This window comes from Lissotriton helveticus, chromosome 5_1, assembly GCF_964261635.1.
Source record: "Lissotriton helveticus chromosome 5_1, aLisHel1.1, whole genome shotgun sequence".
NCBI classification, from domain to species: domain Eukaryota; kingdom Metazoa; phylum Chordata; class Amphibia; order Caudata; family Salamandridae; genus Lissotriton; species Lissotriton helveticus.
The window spans coordinates 1329360227-1329374608 of NC_136065.1; positions in this window are offsets into that span (position 1 = coordinate 1329360227).

Here is a 14382-nt window from a genome sequence, read left to right on the forward strand (position 1 = left end):
TTTGGTTCAGTGTCTTCTCGAACTCATGCGTCCTCTGAGTCCAATCAACCAGTGCAGTTAACAGTGGTTACTCCCACCCCTGTTCCCTTGGCAAACCCTGAACGTTTCACCGGAGATTCTCATAAGTTTGCGACTTTTATGAGTCAATGTCAGCTTCATTTCTTGTGCAAACCACAGGTTTTTATTAATGATACTTCTAAGGTTTCTTTTATTATTTCTTACCTGGGTGGTGTGGCTGCTGATTGGGCCATGCCTCTTGTGGATAATAATGATCCTCTTTTGCATAACTTGAATAATTTTAAAACTGCGATGACCAATTTATTTGCTAAACATGTTTTCCTCCAAGCATCTGATAACGAACTATTAAGCCTGCGTCAGGGTTCTAAGGATTTAGTAACATATATCACGACATTCAATAGGTTACTTGCAGAAACTCATTGGCCAGCTGAGAAAAGAATTTCCCTTTTTTACCGGGGTCTAAGAGACGAGATAAAAGATTCACTAGCTCATATAGTAGAATTACCAAATGATTTTAATGATTTTCAGGAATTTGTAGTCAAGTTAGACCACAGATTAGGAGAGCGTAAAGGTGAAAGATCTAAACACGATATTAAAAATCTTCACTTTAAATCAGAAAGAAAGGAGGTTGATAACAAAACCTCTTGCATAGAACCAATGCAAATAGGAGGCATAAAAGGACCACTGTCAAATGATGAAAAGGAAAGACGTAGAAAGGGAAATCTTTGTTTGTATTGTGGTAAAGCCGGTCACTTTGCAAAAGACTGTCCTGTAAGACCAGTTAAAAAGAAGGTGTCGGTTGTCACTACTGATTGTGAATCGGAAAACTAATCATCTCAAAGAATGTTGAGACCGATTCTTTGAGGAGGGCATTAAATCAGGTCCCACAATTTGCACCCTGTGCCTTAACTCAAGTCCCTAAACATTTTACCGTTAGGTTACTACTTATTCTGACCACTCAACAAAGACACAGCATTCCTGTGCTTATTGACTCTGGAGCTACAGGGAATTTCTTCGATATAACCTTAGCTAAGTCTTTACAGTTAACTCAGATACCCAAAAAAGAACCAGAACCAGTAAGAGCTGTGGATGGATCAGCTTTGTCCTCAGGTCTGATTCGGTTCAATACCACCCCATTATTGTTTATTGCGGAAAATGGTCATTCAGAGTATGTAGTGTTTGATTTAATTGACACCCCGTCTTTTGGAGTAATCCTTGGCATTCCCTGGTTGGAGTATCATAATCCTAAGATAGACTGGGTTAAACGGACAGTGACTTTAGATTCTGCTCATTGTAGGTTACACTGCTATCAAGATTTAAAAGATCCTATCATGCCACTTTGTTGTGCTGTTGAAAAATCCTCGAATACTGAATTGCCAGCGGAATACCAAGATTTTAATGACGTATTCGACCCAGTAAAGGCAACCACTCTTCCGCCTCATAGGACTTATGATTGTAGGATAGATCTAGTCCCTGGGGCAAAATTACCTTGCAGTAGAATATATGCTTTAACTGAACCAGAAAATAAGTATCTGAGAACATACTTAGACGAGCTATTGGAATTAGGTTTCATTCGGCATTCTACTTCGCCAGTATCGTCGCCTCTTTTCTTTGTGGCGAAGAAGACTGGTGATTTGCGCGCCTGCATAGACTATCGCGCAATTAATAAGGCAACCATTAAAAATCGATACCCTTTGCCATTGATTCCGGTGCTTTTAAACCAAATAAAAGGTTCAAGTATATACACCAAATTGGACTTACGCGGTGCTTATCATTTAATACGCGTAAAAGAGGGCGACGAATGGAAAACTGCTTTTCGCACCAAATTTGGACTTTTTGAGTATACTGTGATGCCCTTCGGTTTATGTAACGCTCCTGCAGCGTTTCAATATTTCATCAACGAAGTGTTGCACGAACTTTTAGACATCTGCGTCATAGTCTATATTGACGACATTTTAATTTACTCAAAAAATCAAGAAGAACATACTGAGCACGTGCGATTGGTGCTGAAAAAACTCAGAGATAACGCTCTGTTTGTTAAACTGGAGAAATGTGTATTCAACTCCTCAAAAGTAGAATTCTTAGGATATTGGTTGTCCCATGAGGGCATCACAATGGACCCTAAAAAGGTTGAGGCAATTCTTAAATGGCCCTCACCAAACTCAGTAAAAGATGTTCAGCGCATTTTAGGATTTGCGAACTTCTATAGACGTTTTATTGCAAAATTTTCGGCAATTGTGGTACCAATCACTTCCTTGTTGAAAAAAGGGAAAACTTTCTCTTGGACTCCAGAAGCAGAAAAAGCCTTTGAAATTTTGAAAAAGACTTTTACTTCAGCTCCCATACTGGCTCACCCAGATCCGGATAAACCTTTTTTTGTTGAGGCTGATGCTTCTCAAACTGCTATTGGAGGAGTTTTAATGCAGAAAGATAATACGTCAGGCCATTTACATCCAATAGCCTTTTTTTCAAGGAAATTATTGCCAGCTGAGCAAAATTATACTATTGCCGAGAGAGAATTGCTAGCTGTAAAAGCAGTCTTGCAGGAATGGAGACATCATCTTCTGGGAGCAAAACACACTGTGACAATTTATTCTGATCATAAGAACTTACAATTTTATTCCACAGTGAAAGCGTTTACTCCTAGACAGATGAGATGGTTGCAATTCTTCAGTGAATTTGATTTCATTATCACTTATCGTCCAGGAGTGAAACAATTGCTTTCGGATACTCTTTCAAGATTAGTATGTGATAAACAAAAAGATGCAAGCAAAAACTCGCAAAGCATAATACCAATGGAAAAAGTCTGTGCAGAAATCTCATCAGATACCTTTCTAGAATTAGTTAAGGATAAAGTGCGACTACTCGATCAGAAAGAATGGTTATCACAGAGTCACAATTCCATAGATAATGATTTATTCTTTCATAAAAAGAAATTGTTTCTTCCTGATAAGGAATTAAGTCAAGAAGTAATCAAATGGAATCACGATTTAGGATTAGCGGCGCATCCAGGAGTTAATAAAACTCTGGAACTTTGTCAGAGACATTTCTGGTGGAAGGATATGTTTTGTGACATTAAACAATACATAAGCACCTGTCCAGTTTGTTCTCGTCAAAAATCTCTTCACTCAGCCCCTAAAGGATATCTACAACCAATGACCATACCACCTTATTCCTGGCATACCATTAGTTTAGATTTCATCACAGACTTGCCAAACTCTAATGGTTTCACCACAATTTTGGTAGTGGTAGATCTTCTATCTAAAATGGGACATTTCATTCCATTACGTAAAATTCCCTCGGCAGAAGAGTTTAGTCAGATATTTTTGCAACAAATAGTAAAATTACATGGTTTACCTGACAAAATTATTTCAGACAGAGGACCTCAATTTGTATCTAAGTTTTGGAGAAAACTTAGCAATTATCTGGGAATTGAACTAGGGATTTCATCAGCTTTCCATCCTCAAACCGATGGTCAAACTGAACGTGTCAATCAACATGTAGAACAGAGTCTTAGATGTTTAGTTAATACTGTATCATCAAATTGGGACGAGACTTTGCCTCTAGCAGAATTCTCCTATAATAACACATTGCACTCTGCTTTAGGTTGTTCACCTTTTTACTTTATGACTGGCCAACATCCACGTTCTTTGCCTGAAATAATTCCTAATACAGATCGAGAAATGCCAGCAGTAACTGAAAGGTTAGCCAAATTACAAAGAATTCAGGATCAAGTTAAGAAAAACCTGGCCAGAAATAAATGTAAAATGAAAGAGAATGCCGACAGACATAGATTACCTAGTCCAGATTATAAGCAGGGAGACCAGGTTTGGCTTTCAACAAAAAATATTCAACTAGATGGCCCCAGAAAATTGAAACCACGATTTATTGGCCCGTTCTCAATAGAGGAAGTATTAAATCCTGTATCAGTAAAATTGCAACTTCCTGATGAATATACAATTCATCCAGTGTTTCATGTTTCCCTTTTAAAACCCTTTAATCCTTCCACTCGAATAGATAAACCCCCTCCACCAATTGTAATTGGGGATCATTTAGAATATGAAGTACACAAGATATTAGATGCTAAAAGAATCAAAGGCAGGTTATATTATCTAATAGATTGGAAGGGTTACGATTCTAGCGAGAGATCTTGGGAACCTGAAGCAAATATTCATGCTGGACGCTTAATTAGAAGGTTCCATGCTTTGCATCCAGAAAAACCCAGACCAGTTAGGCGGCCTTTGGGAGGGAGAACTGTTAAGGGTTAATATTCAATTAGGGTCTGGTTTCTCAAGGAAAACTAGAAACTATGAAACCTCCGTTGTAACAAACATTTCTACCAAAGTAAAAGATTGTATTAAATAAAATGTAAGGGTTCTTTTAATTGCATGTGCATTTGCCAATGTTTGTTTATTTTACTGAGGAAAAGAAACCACTGTAGAATTTCTGAATACATGATGGAGTTGGCACGTGTAAACTGACTGGAGCTCTGCGCGTGCAGCTCGGGCTCATTAGCATGCCAATAGCTATAAAAGTCGGCTCTGAGCTCAAGCCGGTGCTTCGCTTCATCAGAGACTCACCACGTGCATCCCTGAAAGACTTTGGCTCAGGTCTTTGGTTCCCGAGGTCCTGTGCCCTTCCGGGTTGATTTCCTGCACTCCTTCTCTCCCCGGCTCTTTCCTCCTGGTTGCTTTCCTGTTGACCGGATCCTGCCGAGAGACTCACCCGACTTCACGAGCGCTCCAGACAGCATCTGCAGTTTTCCCCTTCCCAACGCACGCAGAGAAACTCATCTCTTTGAACAGACCTTCATTTCTGCTTCCCTGCACATTCAGCACGTCATCTCCGGCTGGAGTCCAAGTAAGGTTTCTTTAACTCCTTCGTACCTGCAGTAAGAAAAAGACATCAATCACTAGATGCACAATCTGATTATTTTGACACTTGAAAACAGAACGAGGTTGAGACTTGGACAATATAAAAAAAAACAAGCCTTGGAACATTTAAGGAAGAAACTTAACTAGACTATTATTTGATGTGAACTAGGTAAACTTGAATCTGAGGTTGTGATTGAAACAACACAGGACAAATGGTGCAATGAGAACCTAGTAAATGTGAAAACAGAGTTGTGAATTTAACAACAAGCATTGATCAAGACAAGAGGAGTTAATCATATCTAGACAGGTTTAGGGTGTGGTATCTTTCTCTTGTTGTTGTTTTATTTGTCTTTCAGACCAGAACCCAAATTCGGTAAATAACAACAACAATACAGGTATGGCAGGTTGTTGAAAAATCTTAAGTTTTTACTAATATACTAATTCTTGAACGCTAATTATTTCATGGTATTCAACGTGTTTAGGACAGACTATCATTAATGTTTATTTCATTTAAGGTTTTTTCAAGAGAAAAAGAACTTGTAATTGTTGTTGAAGTGTGAGCCAGGGCTGAATATTCAAAAGGTATGTTGAATGAGAACAATCCTTGATAACTGATGGAGATAGTGAGATAATCTTGTATATTGATTATGGTTGTAATTGTACCACAGTTATTGAAAGCCCGGCGCACTTAACCGAGAAACAAAGTAGAAGTCAGAAGAGCTCCTGTGTTTTTTCTCTTTGTTTCTCAATCCACTTCCCCTTTTCCCTTGCGGATAAATCCGGGCATTCAAGAGTTGATATCCTTGGTGCTCGAGTTTCTTCGAGGGGGAGTTGGGGGTTTGCAGCAACAAAAGGAAACAATCTACGCAGGAGCGTGGTGAAGCCTCAACACCCATGTCTACATCAGTGTCAGGTCTAGCCTGAAAGAATTTCTGAAGTCTTATCTTCCTGAAGAAAGAATGTAAATCCTGATGGAGTTCAAATATATCTACATTTGTATGAGGGACAAAAGTTAGGCCCTTTGTCAGTAGAGATATATCTGAAGTTTCCAAATGATATTTGGAAAGATTAAAGATCGGTATTAAATCCATTGTTTGTGGTATTGTTTGTGACGTGTTTCTAGGTAGTTCTGGTGTTCTGGAGGATGTTGGTGTGTCTGATATTGACCTCGAGATTGGAATTGGAACCGAACTCGTTGTCGGCCCCGTCTTGCCCCGCGGTGGCCTAAAAAAGGCTGCCGAGTATTTTTCCGTCCCTGTTGGGGATTATATGGGCTATCTTCTTGATAGTTTGAATCTATATCTGAGTCTGGGTCAGACGAATCCGAGAAGTTGTTTATTCTCGGTTGGTTATAGTTAGCTCCTCCTAATTGGTACTCAGTATTATAGTAGTTTTCTGTTAGGTAGGGATAGGTGCGTTCTAATGTAAAGAACCTTTTATCTTTAGTGAATTTTCCCCCTTTTCTTTTAGAGAGATATTCTGCAAACGACGCAATGTCCTTTTTAAGTGCTTCTAATTGGGTATCTGCATCTTCAATTGTACTAGATCTTTTGATTTTTTCCTCAAGATCTTCTATTTCTTTTTTTATATCAGCCGCTAGCTCTTCAGAAGTTGTCACAATAAGGATCATAAGGTCCCTCGAGCATCTACTCGCAATCATGCTCCATTTATGTAGGAAGGCTTTAATGTCTACGAATAAACCGGGAATATTTCTAATTCGTAGTCCCATGGGTATAATGCCTGATTTCAAATAATTCAACATAAATTCCCCATGGGCTTCTATTCTTATGAGTTTCTTTCTAAGATTAGACAATTTACCCACATCACTATTGTTATGGGTATTAGACATGAAGCCTCGACTAGAGGATGCTGAGGTCCCTACTAATGTTTCGAAATCTGCATCTGAAAACCCAAATGTTTCCATTTGTGCCATATTGGCAGGGGGTTGGAAATAAAGGAGGTGGGGATGTTAAGCGTTAGATATGTATAGCACAGTAGGACACAATTATAGCCAGCGTTAGGGGTTCAAAAGCGATGAGCAGTGGCGGTAATATAATAACAGAACTATGGCCCCACACGGACAGGCCGTGGGTAACACTATGTAAAGAAACAGGAGCCCCCTGGTGCGAATAGCAATCCTGGGTCAGGGTAAAGAGTACATGTAAACAAAAATTCACAGGCAGGCACATAAGTTACTAGCATGTACACGTGCAGATAAGATTATCTACAAGAACATTAAACAACTGCTTTCTCCAATAAACTTGGTTTTAATTTCTTTTACGTTTTCATAAAATATCATACGATAAAAATGTATTACAATGTTCAGGGAAAATGCAAACTTCATTGTAAATATACATAATTTGTCATGTTTAAAATTTTCATTGGACACTATAAAAATAGATGGTTTCCTGTCGACGCGTTTCGACACGTGAGCTGTGTCTTCTTCAGGACTGTACCATCGATATTCTGTAAAATGATAATTGTGAACATATTTTCACATAATTCCATGACTGTACAGACCTATACGATATTATTTCTTAATGGGTATTCCCTTTCTTCTCTGCATGCATTAAAACTATATGTACAGCACAGTATACACCTATGCCAGCCCACTCTAATAAAAGTTTGTCACCCAGTTCGTATCAAGAAATAAGAACATTTTGATGTTACATAACAAATGTTGACAATGTGAAGAGCCATGAAGCATGTTTATGCTCTATCTCAAGAATCCTATGCTAATGTTTATAGATGTAATAGATGCATATAATGGGTTCACAGCTAATTTTTGAGCACACATGCGGTACATCAATATATACGAAAGACTGACTAGCGGTACCATTAACATGAAATGAACGATTGAAAACTGCTTCATTATGAAAAGAACTGAAAAGTAAAATATGTTCACAATTATCATTTTACAGAATATCGATGGTACAGTCCTGAAGAAGACACAGCTCACGTGTCGAAACGCGTCGACAGGAAACCATCTATTTTTATAGTGTCCAATGAAAATTTTAAACATGACAAATTATGTATATTTACAATGAAGTTTGCATTTTCCCTGAACATTGTAATACATTTTTATCGTATGATATTTTATGAAAACGTAAAAGAAATTAAAACCAAGTTTATTGGAGAAAGCAGTTGTTTAATGTTCTTGTAGATAATCTTATCTGCACGTGTACATGCTAGTAACTTATGTGCCTGCCTGTGAATTTTTGTTTACATGTACTCTTTACCCTGACCCAGGATTGCTATTCGCACCAGGGGGCTCCTGTTTCTTTACATAGTGTTACCCACGGCCTGTCCGTGTGGGGCCATAGTTCTGTTATTATATTACCGCCACTGCTCATCGCTTTTGAACCCCTAACGCTGGCTATAATTGTGTCCTACTGTGCTATACATATCTAACGCTTAACATCCCCACCTCCTTTATTTCCAACCCCCTGCCAATATGGCACAAATGGAAACATTTGGGTTTTCAGATGCAGATTTCGAAACATTAGTAGGGACCTCAGCATCCTCTAGTCGAGGCTTCATGTCTAATACCCATAACAATAGTGATGTGGGTAAATTGTCTAATCTTAGAAAGAAACTCATAAGAATAGAAGCCCATGGGGAATTTATGTTGAATTATTTGAAATCAGGCATTATACCCATGGGACTACGAATTAGAAATATTCCCGGTTTATTCGTACACATTAAAGCCTTCCTACATAAATGGAGCATGATTGCGAGTAGATGCTCGAGGGACCTTATGATCCTTATTGTGACAACTTCTAAAGAGCTAGCGGCTGATATAAAAAAAGAAATAGAAGATCTTGAGGAAAAAATCAAAAGATCTAGTACAATTGAAGATGCAGATACCCAATTAGAAGCACTTAAAAAGGACATTGCGTCGTTTGCAGAATATCTCTCTAAAAGAAAAGGGGAAAAATTCACTAAAGATAAAAGGTTCTTTACATTAGAACGCACCTATCCCTACCTAACAGAAAACTACTATAATACTGAGTACCAATTAGGAGGAGCTAACTATAACCAACCGAGAATAAACAACTTCTCGGATTCGTCTGACCCAGACTCAGATATAGATTCAAACTATCAAGAAGATAGCCCATATAATCCCCAACAGGGACGGAAAAATACTCGGCAGCCTTTTTTAGGCCACCGCGGGGCAAGACGGGGCCGACAACGAGTTCGGTTCCAATTCCAATCTCGAGGTCAATATCAGACACACCAACATCCTCCAGAACACCAGAACTACCTAGAAACACGTCACAAACAATACCACAAACAATGGATTTAATACCGATCTTTAATCTTTCCAAATATCATTTGGAAACTTCAGATATATCTCTACTGACAAAGGGCCTAACTTTTGTCCCTCATACAAATGTAGATATATTTGAACTCCATCAGGATTTACATTCTTTCTTCAGGAAGATAAGACTTCAGAAATTCTTTCAGGATAGACCTGACACTGATGTAGACATGGGGACTAACAATATTGTGGCCTTACCCTCGACTTTTACCCCGAATTTGGACCAATTAGGCCCAGAAGTGGCTATTTTTGAAAAAGTGGTTATAACCAAATTGGAACAAGCTCTTAGATATATACCGAAACCCAGGTACAATATATCTAAAGATGAACATGATTCCTTAAATAACTTAAAGAACAATAAATCTGTCGTCATCAAAAGTAGCGACAAAGGAGGGGGCATTGTCCTTATAGATTCAACAAAGTATGAAATCAACATGTTAAACATGTTGAATGACCCCCTCTTCTATAAAAAAGTGACAAACAATCCTACAATGAGAGTAATTAATAAAATCCAAAAAATTACTACAAAGGCCCTAGAGGAAAACATAATAAATAAAAAGGAATATGAGTTCCTAAACAAATCACAAAAGAAGATAGCATGTATCTATGGGATGCCTAAGATGCACAAGGACCAATTAGATCCACCTTATCGTCCCATTGTATCCACTATAGGCACCCCCACTGAGGCCATCTCAAAATACTTAGATAACATCTTAAGACCATATGTATCATTATCTCCATCATACATTAAAGATACTGGAGCGATCATTACCAAGATAGAACACCTTCCCTTCAACACCAATAGTGACCTATTAGTCACTCTTGATGTTGAAGCGCTGTATAGCAATATTCCCCAAACAGAAGCAGTGGAGGCTACTATGTGGTTTATTGACCTACACAGCATTCCATGCAACAAACAATTCATCTGTGAATGCCTCACCTTAGTACTAAAAGAAAATGTCTTTCAGTTTGGGGACCATATGTACCAGCAAACTAAGGGCGTGAGCATGGGGGCAGCCATGGCTCCGTCCATAGCAAATATATATATGGCCCTTTTTGAGGCACACCATATATATAATGAAATGGCCCCTTTCTATGAGTCTGTTTCCCATTGGTACCGGTTTATAGATGATATCTTTTTCATCTGGACCAATGGGGAACAGACTCTACGAGAATTCCTGGAATGGATCAACATGGCCGACAGTAACCTCCGGTTTACTGCTCATGTACATGAATCCCAGGTAGAATTTCTCGATATATACATTAAAAATCAATCAAACAAACTGGAGGTGGATCTGTTCACGAAACCCACCGCGAGGAATACCCTCCTCCACTTCTCAAGTTACCACCCCAGGTGTCAAAAAGATGGAATCCCCTTTTCCCAATTCCTGCGTGTCAGGAGAAATTGTACCAACATTAAAGATTACGACCATCAATCTATAAAAATGAAACAAAAATTCTTAGACAGGGGATATCCACGACGCCTGGTGCGAGAAGCATACAAGAGAGCCCGGTTTTATAACCGAGAGAGTCTTCTCAAACAGAACAAACCTACACAAGAACCAAAACTGGTATGCATTACTAAGCATTCCACATTGAATGCCACCATCAGACAAACTATCAACGCCAACTGGCACCTATTAAACACAGATTTATCCAAACCCAAACTTGCCAAGCCGATGTATGCACACCGGCGAAATAAGAATCTAAAAGATCAAGTAGTCAGATCGCGGTTTGACAGCCCAATGGCAAGAACCCCCTTTATACAAAAATCAATAACAGGCATTGATGCCTACAAAGGCACCTCTCGATGTGGCACATGCCAATCTTGTGATGGAATCATTCCAGGAGATACTCTAATGCCCAATGACTTTAAAATAACAGCAAAGGAACTCTGGACATGCAAGACAAGCAATGTTGTCTATCTGATTTTATGTCCCTGCAACAAAGGGTACGTCGGCGAAACTGCCCGCATGATCAGAACACGGCTGACGGAACATAAATCAGCTATTAAGACACAGAAACTGACATCTCCTCTGGTGAGCCATTACTTAGAATATCGCCATGCCTCAACTGACATCAGATGGCGTATTCTTGAGAAAATACATACACCCGACAATACGGGTGGCGATAAAATAAGAAAGAAGAAAGAAGTCTTCTGGATTTTTTCGCTTAAAACATTTTCTCATGGCCTGAATAATGATTTACCGTGGTCGAATGCCATCCTTTAATTTGAATAATATTCTAAAACACAACTACTCTAAATGCGATTCCAATGAGCTTAAACAGTATTATTTGAATGAGGTCTGTCTGTGACATATAAATTAATGTTAACTGATGTCCATAAGGTAGGTTCGCTTTACACTGTAAATAAATTGAATACAAAGTGGCCTCCCCCTTATACTCCAAAATGAACGCGATATGAGAAAACCTACGTCAGAACAGCTGAAAGAAACAAATTAAGCAAACCCCTTAAGGGTCTGATACATAACATTGCATTTGCTTAAGGAAAACAGATCATAACTTTATAAATGTGTTAATAGTCGAGAAGGTTATGACTGAGAATTGACGCTGTATCCCTTTAAGAAAAACGGGTCGTATCCACCAATAGTCAGACCGTTTACATAAAAGGCCTGGGTAATCACACATTCAAATCCTAATCAAACGAAGGAAGACAACACACGCGGTCTACAGACCAGAGATACCGGTAAGAGAAGAAATGCAACATTAGCGTTAACTCTATCACGCAAAAGAGATTAGCGTGCACACCCGCTCTAGTAACCGTTTCCTTCATCCTTTTCCCTTGCCTCTTGACACAGATATACGATACCGCTATTAGTCCCCACGCTGCACCGCTCGAGACAGACAACTAAAGTTGTGAAAGTTTGCCGGTAAGAATCGTTTATACACTGCACATGCTTATTACAGCTAGAGGGAGGGTAGAGTTAATATTCCTTAATTCTTACAGCCTTGTCCCTTTCACCATAGAGTATCTTTTCACCTGACCCGCCGTGGGACTCATGAGAACGTCCTTCCCTTAAGCCTGGCCGTTCCCTTGCACATCCGCGTGTTATAGCAAACTCTCGGATTAGATTGGCTAATAATATCGACTCGGTAAGAACTATTGTCCCTTTTAACTTTAGAACTGGGGAAAAGAAAACACACGCCATAACAACCATTGTTTTAAACTTCAGGGTCGGCTATACGTGCGGTCTACAACATGCATCAGCGTTTTTCTAAGCCATAGACTGAAAGAGGACAGTTCGTTTATTATCCTGACAGCACATGCAACTATACGAGGTTTACTACTAACTAGACACGAAACACCTAACTTAAGGTAACAAACATCAGTGCTACAATGTAACGCATTTGTGCCATCCAATTAAACGAGAATATGTAATGTGACACATTCCATTTATATACCATTTCAGATATTAAGTCTCTGTATATCTCTGTGACCTGCGTATGCCTACAGTTTTTACCCGCTTTTAGAAAGAAATACCTAGATTATATCCACGTCAATCTTTGACACACTAGAAGGTGAGATATTTGAATGTGTGATTATGTAATGTAAATTAAAAAGTGGTTACCGCAAATAAGGGAAAGAAAAGTCACCTTGATATACATCTGTGGTGCTCTGTGTCTTAAATAGGAACAAGGGTAGGTTAACATCAATATGTTTAAACAATCCCCCTTATTTAGGTAATACATAAGTGCAAGATCCATTGCCTTTAGCGAATACCTACCATTGGATCAGTGCGCATATCATGCAATGTAATGCTGGATACTCCCTCCCGCAGGGCAATGCACCGCTGCAAACTTTGGTGATGTTAGCGTTCCATTCTGCATAGTCGGTAGAATTCCCCCCATGACTGTACAGACCTATACGATATTATTTCTTAATGGGTATTCCCTTTCTTCTCTGCATGCATTAAAACTATATGTACAGCACAGTATACACCTATGCCAGCCCACTCTAATAAAAGTTTGTCACCCAGTTCGTATCAAGAAATAAGAAAATTTTGATGTTACATAACAAATGTTGACAATGTGAAGAGCCATGAAGCATGTTTATGCTCTATCTCAAGAATCCTATGCTAATGTTTATAGATGTAATAGATGCATATAATGGGTTCACAGCTAATTTTTGAGCACACATGCGGTACATCAATATATACGAAAGACTGACTAGCGGTACCATTAACATGAAATGAATGATTGAAAACTGCTTCATTATGAAAAGAACTGAAAAGTAAAATATGTTCACAATTATCATTTTACAGAATATCGATGGTACAGTCCTGAAGGAGACACAGCTCACATGTCGAAACGCGTCGACAGGAAACCATCTATTTTTATAGTGTCCAATGAAAATTTTAAACATGACAAATTATGTATATTTACAATGAAGTTTGCATCTGCCTTACTCTGTCAGGCCATTGGAGGTGTTTGACACCCGTAGAGACGGAGTAGTCTCCATCATCGTCAAAGCTATGGTCTGTCTAATTCTCTTTTTCCCTTCTTGGGCCTCTTTATCTCCAGCTTCATGATGTCCTGGCTTCTTGTGTTGCCCTGTCATATGCCAAAGTACACTCTGCTGCTGATTATGCTAGTCTTCCAGGGTAACAGTTTAGTTCTTTGAATATTGAGGTGATTTGGTCAAACATTTTGGAGCCCTTGAGGAGACTAGCTGCAGAGTGTAATTGGTGCAAGAGGTGCAAGGTTTTTGTAGGGGAAGCCATTGAGTGGAGATTTGCATCCATCCGTGGGTGACAAAGTACCATTGATTGCATCGTTTTTAAGTTGGGTTCTGGAAGAAGGAGTTCTGATTTCTTCATGCAGGAGAGCAGATATGCAGATACCATGCTGTCCTCATTTTCCTGGTTACGTGTTCTTTAAATGTCAGATCAGTATCAAAGGGGTAATCCAGGGGGTTTTGCAATGGCAGCTGTAGGTTGAAATCATTGAAGTTATTCCAGAGGCGCATACTTGTGTTTGTTTGGAGATGTTATCGAAAAAGAGGAAATGAGTCTTTATCTTGTTGAGTTTTAGGGAGGTACTTTACATCTATTTTTTAGATAGTTTGAGGTAGGATATGAGTCACTGAATGTCAAAGACTGAGAAAAGTTTGGTATTGAGGGATCTTGATGTTGTCAGTGAGACAGAGTG